General features: G+C 36.9%; 1 long non-coding RNA gene across 1 annotated transcript; it reads left to right on the top strand.

Annotated features, from left to right (window-relative positions):
• The first annotated feature begins 560 nt into the window (after positions 1 to 560).
• On the top strand, positions 561 to 6,716 carry LOC111774992 (uncharacterized). Its single transcript, XR_011421325.1, has 4 exons — positions 561 to 730; positions 4,664 to 4,742; positions 5,406 to 5,551; positions 6,138 to 6,716. It is a non-coding gene; the product is annotated as an uncharacterized lncRNA (long non-coding RNA).
• Positions 6,717 to 6,930: the final 214 nt, after the last annotated feature.

Genomic DNA, 6,930 nt, shown 5'->3' on the forward strand with positions numbered 1-6,930 from the left:
TGGGATCAAAAGAAAAACAAGAACTTTTTTTTCCTCCTTGTGAAACCTGCACCACAACCCATTCCAGAGCTAGGTGCTCCAATAATTATTGCATCCAACTCTCGACAAAGGTTCACTGAATGAATTGATGGATAGATCAATGCATAGATCAATGGATGATTGGACCACTTATCTCTTTATTATTTAAATTCTTTAATGTGAAGTACACACATATACAGAAAAATGCACAAATTATAAGTAGGCAACGCAAAATTCTCACAAAGTGAGCATGCATTTAACTACCACTCATGTCAAGAAATAAAACGATGTCAGCACCTGAAAGCCCTCATTATGCTTTCTCCCAATTACTGCCTATGCTCCTCTCCGAAAGTAACCACTTTCCCGACTTAACCATATATTTGTTTTGCGTATTTTTGATTTTTATGTAAATGGAATAACACAGTATGATTCCTGTGTGTCTGACTTCTTTCACTTAATGTCATGTTTGGGAGACTCAGGTGTGTGATAGCATATTAGCTGTGGTTTGTTCATTTTCATTGCTGTGTTGAACTTCATTGTAGGATTACAGTGTGGTTTAGCCATCCTTCCACAGGCATATATCTGGATTCTCCTTGGTTTGAGGCTATTATGAAGAATACTGCTTATGAACATTCTTGCCCACGGATTTTGGTGCACATGAAATGCATTTCCCTCTGGAATATTCATAGGAAGAGACTTGCTATGTCATGAGGTACGTAAATATTTAACTTTAGTAGATAATGCCAACTATTTTCCAAAGTGGTTCTATCAACATACATGCTCACCAGAAGTGTATGAGCATTCTCATCGGTTCACATCTTCACCAACATTTGGTATTGCCAGTCTTTTTTATTTCAATTACTTTAATGGGTATATTGTGGTAATCATTGCGCTTTAATTATTTTTGCCTTACTAATGAATCAGTTTGCTGACCATATCCCTTTCTTTGGTCAGGGGGAGGATGAAGTGCCTGTTTAAGTGTCTTGTCTATTTTTCTGTTGGGTTGTCTGTTTTTTGAAAATTGATTTGTAGGAACTCTATATATTCGGGATACATTTTGTTGTTCACATGTGTTGTATATTCTGCCACTTGATGGCTTACTCATTTCATTCTCTTATGCTGTCTTTAAAAAAAGATTATGGGGGCCAGCCTGGCAGCACAGTGGTTGAGTTTATGTGCTCTGCTTCAGCAGCCCAGGGTTCACAGGTTCACATCCTAGGTGCTGACCTATGTGCTGCTCATCAAGCCATGCTGTGGCAGCAGCCCACATACAAAATAGAGGAAGACTGGCACAGATGTTAGCTCAGGGACAATCTTCCTCACCCAAAAGAAAATTATGGAAAATTTCAACCTATACAAAAGTAGAGGAAATAGTATAAGGAATCCATATATGCATCACTCAGTTTCAACTCAAACCAGTTCCTTTTCACGTGTACCTTAACCCATTTCCTTACCCTCTCTCTCTCCTATCCCTGAAATTGCAGAATATTTTGTAGCAAATACCAGATGTCGTATCCTCTCATGTGTATTTTAGTAGGCATCACAAAGAGATAAGAAATCTTTTTAAATATAACGACAATACAATTACCAAACTTAAAAGTATTAACAAGAATTCCGTAGTAACAATAAATGCCAGTTTGTTTCCAAATTTAATTGATCACAGTTTTTTCCCCCTGTACATGATTATTTTGTCTGAGAATAAAGACAGTGTTTTCATTTGCCATCTGTATGCATTTTATTTCTTTTTCTTTCCTTATTGCACTGGCTAGGTCTTCTAGTACAATGTTGAATAGAAGTGGTGAATGTAAATAGCCTTTAGTACATATTCCATTTTATCTTCACTACTGGCTTTTTAAATCGTGGTTGCTTTAGGATTTTCAATACACGTTTTGAACTTTATTCTCTGTGCTTCCTATTGTTATTTCTTCAAGTTCAGAATCTTTTCTTTGGCAATGTCTAATCTGCTATTGATTGCATCCAATGAAATTTTCATTTTAATTGTATTTTTTTTCCTCTGGAATTTTCATTTTATTTTGCAAATAACTTTCATGTCTATTTTCATTATTTTTTTGTTATTCTCTATATCCTTGAGCATATGGAGCATATTTGAATAGTTGTTTTAACATCCTGATCTACTAAATCCTTCACCTCTGTCATTTCTGGGTTTGTTTCTATTCACTGACTTTTCTCTTGATTATGGGTCATTTTCCTGCTTCTTCATAGGTCTATTAATTTTTTATGGGATGGTAGACATTGTGACTCATGCTATTGATAGATTTTGTTGTATTTTTTTAAAGAGTGTTAGACTTTGTTAGGCAGTTTAATTAGTTTGGATCTGTTTGATCTTTTAGTGGATTATTATTATTTTTATTATTTTGAGGAAGATTAGCCCTGAGCTAACATCCGCTGCCAATCCTCCTCTTTTTGCTAAGGAAAATTGGCCCTGAGCTAACATCTGTGCTCATCTTCCTCTATTTTATATGTGGGATGCCATCACAGCATGGCTTGATGAGTGGTGTGTAAGTCTGCGCCCAGGATCTGAACTGGCAAACCCTGGGCTGCTGAAGCAGAGCACACAAACTTAACAACTATGCCACCAGGCTGGCCCTGTAGTAGATTATTTTCTAGCTCTTTTAGAGTGAGTCTAGAATAGGCTTTACTCTACAGCTAATTTAGCCCCACTTCTAACGTGTGAAACTTCTGCTCTCTCTACTGAATAGCTCCTGGGTTTTTGTTTTGTTTTGTTTTAAGATTTTTATTTTTTTCCTTTTTCTCCACAAAGCCCCCCAGTACATAGTTGTATATTCTTCGTTGTGGGTTCTTTTAGCTGTGGCATGTGGGACACTGCCTCAGCATGGTTTGATGAGCAGTGCCATGTCCGCACCCAGGATTCGAACCAATGAAACACTGGGCTTCCTGCAGCGGAGCGTGTGAACTTAACCACTTGGTCACAGGGCCAGCCCCAATAGCTTCTGTTTTTAACAAGGCCTTTCCACTCTGGTTGGTGGGAACTCAAACGTTCCCTGGACCAGTGTAAGCTCTGGGAATTATTTGGCTTATACCAATTTCATCAAATTTGAACAAGATTCCAAGTTATTACAAACATTTTCCATTTAATATTTCTAATTTCTTTGGGGATGGGAGAGTTGGGAGGATAATAGAATGGGATTGCTGAAACCAGAATTCAGAATTGAAAGATACTCAGCAATAAATCTAGGAGTTGTCTCTGACCTATCCCTCTTATTTATCCCCCACGTTTAGTCTTGTAGATTCTGTACCCTACTATCTCTCAGATCTATTTTTTCATCTCCGTCCTCACCAGCACTAACTTAGTTTGAACACTAAACTGCCTGGTTTTAAACACTGGCTCCACCGCATAGTACCTGTGCGATCTTGGGTAAATTGATAAATTTGTGATGCCTCAGTTTCTTCATCTGTAAAATGGAGATAATAGTATATAATATAAAAAGGATTATATTATGCTCATAAGTCTGAATCTTGCTTTTTAAAATTGTTTTGGCTATTTTTACTTTATCTATACAGATCTTGTATAGATCTGCATCATTTAAAAAAATGGCTGCACAGTATTCCATTGTATGAATGTATTATAATTTATTTAAGGAGTCCCTTGTTGATAGACATTTTAAGTTGTTGGTGGATTTTGCTATTATAAACAATGCAATAATTACTATAAATATTCCTTGTCTACTTTTGCAAATATATTTTGGGTTAAACTCCTAGCAATAGTATTGCCAGATCAAAGGGCACGTGCATTTTAAATTTTGGTCAAACTTTTCTCCAGAGACACTGTACCAATTTACACTTTCAGCAACCACATATGAGACAACCTGCATTCTCATCAACAATGAATATTACCAAACTTGTCAATTTTTTCAAATTGGATGAGTGTAACATTTTATCATATTGTTTGCTTTAACATTTTTAAAATTATAAGTTGAATATTTTTATATGCTGAAGAACCATTTGTACCTGTCTGCTGTTACTTTTAGTTTACTTTTCTACTAGATTGTTTTCAGTTTTATAAAAAAAATTTTAAATTCTTTGTAAATTAAAGAAGTTTCTAAATTAAATAAATATACGTGTCGCATATAGTTTTCCCCCTAGCTTGTTGTTTGTCATTTGATTTTGGTTTTTTTGTTTTGTTTGTTTGTTTTTATTATTTTTTTTAAAGATTGGCACCTGAGCTAACAACTGTTGCCAATCTTTTTTTTCCTTTTCTGCTTTTTCTCCCCAAATCCCCCCAGTACAAAGTTGCATATTTTAGTTGTGGGTCCTTCTAGTTGTAGGTTGCCACCTCAGCGTGGCCTGATCAGTGGTCCCATGTCCGCGCCCAGGATCCGAACAGGCGAAACCCTGGGCCGCCGAAGTGGAGCACACAAACTTAACCACTCGGCTATGGGGCTCGCCCTTGATTTTGTTTAACATACGTATATCTAACTAGATTGTTGTACAGTTTATCAATACCTGCCTTATGGCTCTGGATCTTGTGTTTTGCTCTGCCACTCTGAGACCATGTTTTAGTTTTGTATTTTTATAGTTTTCTAAAAACGTTGAGATCTCCGTGCTGTTTGGGATTCCATTCTGGTATGAGTCAGGAACTGAGGTTTATGTTTTTTCCAAACAGCGAGCCGGTTTTCTTCACAATTTATTGAATAATTAAACTTGCCCGACTGGTTTGGAATGCTACTTTCGTAAGACACTAAGTAAGTACATGTGTTTACTGTGCTTTGTGGATTCTCTTTTCCGTTCCATTGAATCATCTATTTATTTCATCTCCAGGAGATGGAACTTTACTCATTCGTAGACTTTACTATCTACTGGGGCTGCTCTCCCACAGCCTTCTCCCGCTTACTCTTCCCTCTCTCCTGGGAATTTTCTTTGCATTCATTTCTGTGAATTCCAGTATCATTTTGCAAAATTCCTTCTCTTTCAAAATACTATTTTTTTGGACTGACATAAAATTAATGGACTAGAGAGATTTGACTTTATATTATTGTTTTCTTTTCCAAGAATAAAGGAAATCTGTTACATTGCTCAGTCATTTAAAATTTTTCTGTGTACAGGTTTTCTACATTTCCTGTAAAATTTATCTCTGAATCTTTTATTTTTTTACTTGCTCTGGTAACATGAGATATTCCTTTTATTATATTTCCCAGCTGGTTATTGTTTGTTTATATTAAAACTATTAATTTGTGTACTTTAATAAAATAAACTCTTTTTGATGCTCTCTTTAGTTCCCAGATTTTGGGGTAAGCATTGTGAGCCCTCTAAAAATACCGTATCAGCAGTAAATCATGACCATTTTGCCTTGTTTCTGATATTTGTATCTCTTATTTTTTTCTAACTGCATTGGATTGTGTTTCCAGAGCTCTGTTAAGTAGCAGTGGGAGAGGAGCACCCTGTCTGCTTCCTGATTTTAATGTTGTGCTTCTGTTTGGCGTGTGGGAAGACCTGAGTCAAGACCAGAGCCTCTTTGTTTTATTTCTCAGCTTTGCAGAGAAAGTAAACGTTGGTAAGGCAATTCTCCCCAGGGCCTAGTCACCTCCCTGGAGCTGTGCAGTAGGGTTTGAGGTCAAAGCCCCTTCAGCAATAAAGTCTTCATTGGCTTGCTTTGTTTACCAAGCACGTCTCTCTCTTTTAGAGTCTCTGTAGAGATGGACGATGTGAACAGAGTAGCTGCCCGAGACAGGATTTGGGCCTCCTGGTCTCCTAGCCAAGCTTTTCCCTTCCTGTTATGTCATTTCCAATGATACATTTCCGCTTATTAACTATAACTCATTTACCATTTGACATTTGTGCCTTATGTATACGTTTATTCAAGTGGTCTGTTTGTCCAACTATACTTTAAGCTTTTAAAGTTCTGGAACCAAATCATGTATATATATTTACTTATGGAGAAAGAGAGAGATGAAGGAGAAGGAGGAGGAGAGGAGGAGACAGAAAATTCAGCAGTGCCTGAGATAAGGAGGGAGCTTAAATCCAGAGCCATAAAAAAAAAAAGAAACCTAAAACAATCGTGAAAAACGTTAACATTTGTTTTACCTAGTTGCTGAGTACATGAGTGTCTGTTACATTATTTTCTTTATTATTTTTATCAGTGTGAAATACTTCACTATTTAAAATGGTGATTTTAAAAAGAAGAAGGGAGAAGAGCAGAAGGATCTTGATTTGGGTTTGGGTTTGGACTTAGTGCATCTGAGTCTAACATCAGCTGCATCAGCTGCATGACCCTGGACAAATGGTTTCACTCAGTCTCCTCATCTGCAAAGAAGGATAATGCCGCCTCCTTCAAAGAGGGATGTGAGCATTACAAAAAAGGGGCTGCGTCCTTCGACAAAGGAACTGAGGCATACAATGGAGGAAAGAAAGTCTTTTCAGCAAATGGTGCTGGGAAAACTGGAAAGCCACATGTAAAAGAAGGAAAATTGACCATTCTTTTTCGCCATTCACAAAAATAAACTCTAAATGGATTAAAGACCTAAAGGTAAGACCTGAAACCATAAGGCTTCTGGAGGAAAATGTAGGCAGTACACTCTTTGACATCCGCGTTAAAAGCATCTTTTTGGACACTGTGTCTTCTCAGACAAGGGAAACAGTAGAAAGAATAACCAAATGGGACTTCATCAAACCAAAGAGCTTCTTCAAGGTAAGGGAAAACAGGATTGAAACAAAAAAAACAACCCACTAATTGGGAAAAAATGTTTGCAAGTCATATATCTGACAAAGGGTTAATCTCCATAATATATAAAGAACTCACACAACTCAACAACAAACAACCCGATCAAAAAATGGGCAGGAGACACAAACAGACATTTCTCTAAAGAAGATATGCGGATGGCAACTAGGCACACGAAAAGATGTTCATCATCACTGATCATCAGGGAAATGCAA

The sequence above is a fragment of the Equus caballus genome, chromosome 9 (genome assembly GCF_041296265.1).
Source record: "Equus caballus isolate H_3958 breed thoroughbred chromosome 9, TB-T2T, whole genome shotgun sequence".
NCBI classification, from domain to species: domain Eukaryota; kingdom Metazoa; phylum Chordata; class Mammalia; order Perissodactyla; family Equidae; genus Equus; species Equus caballus.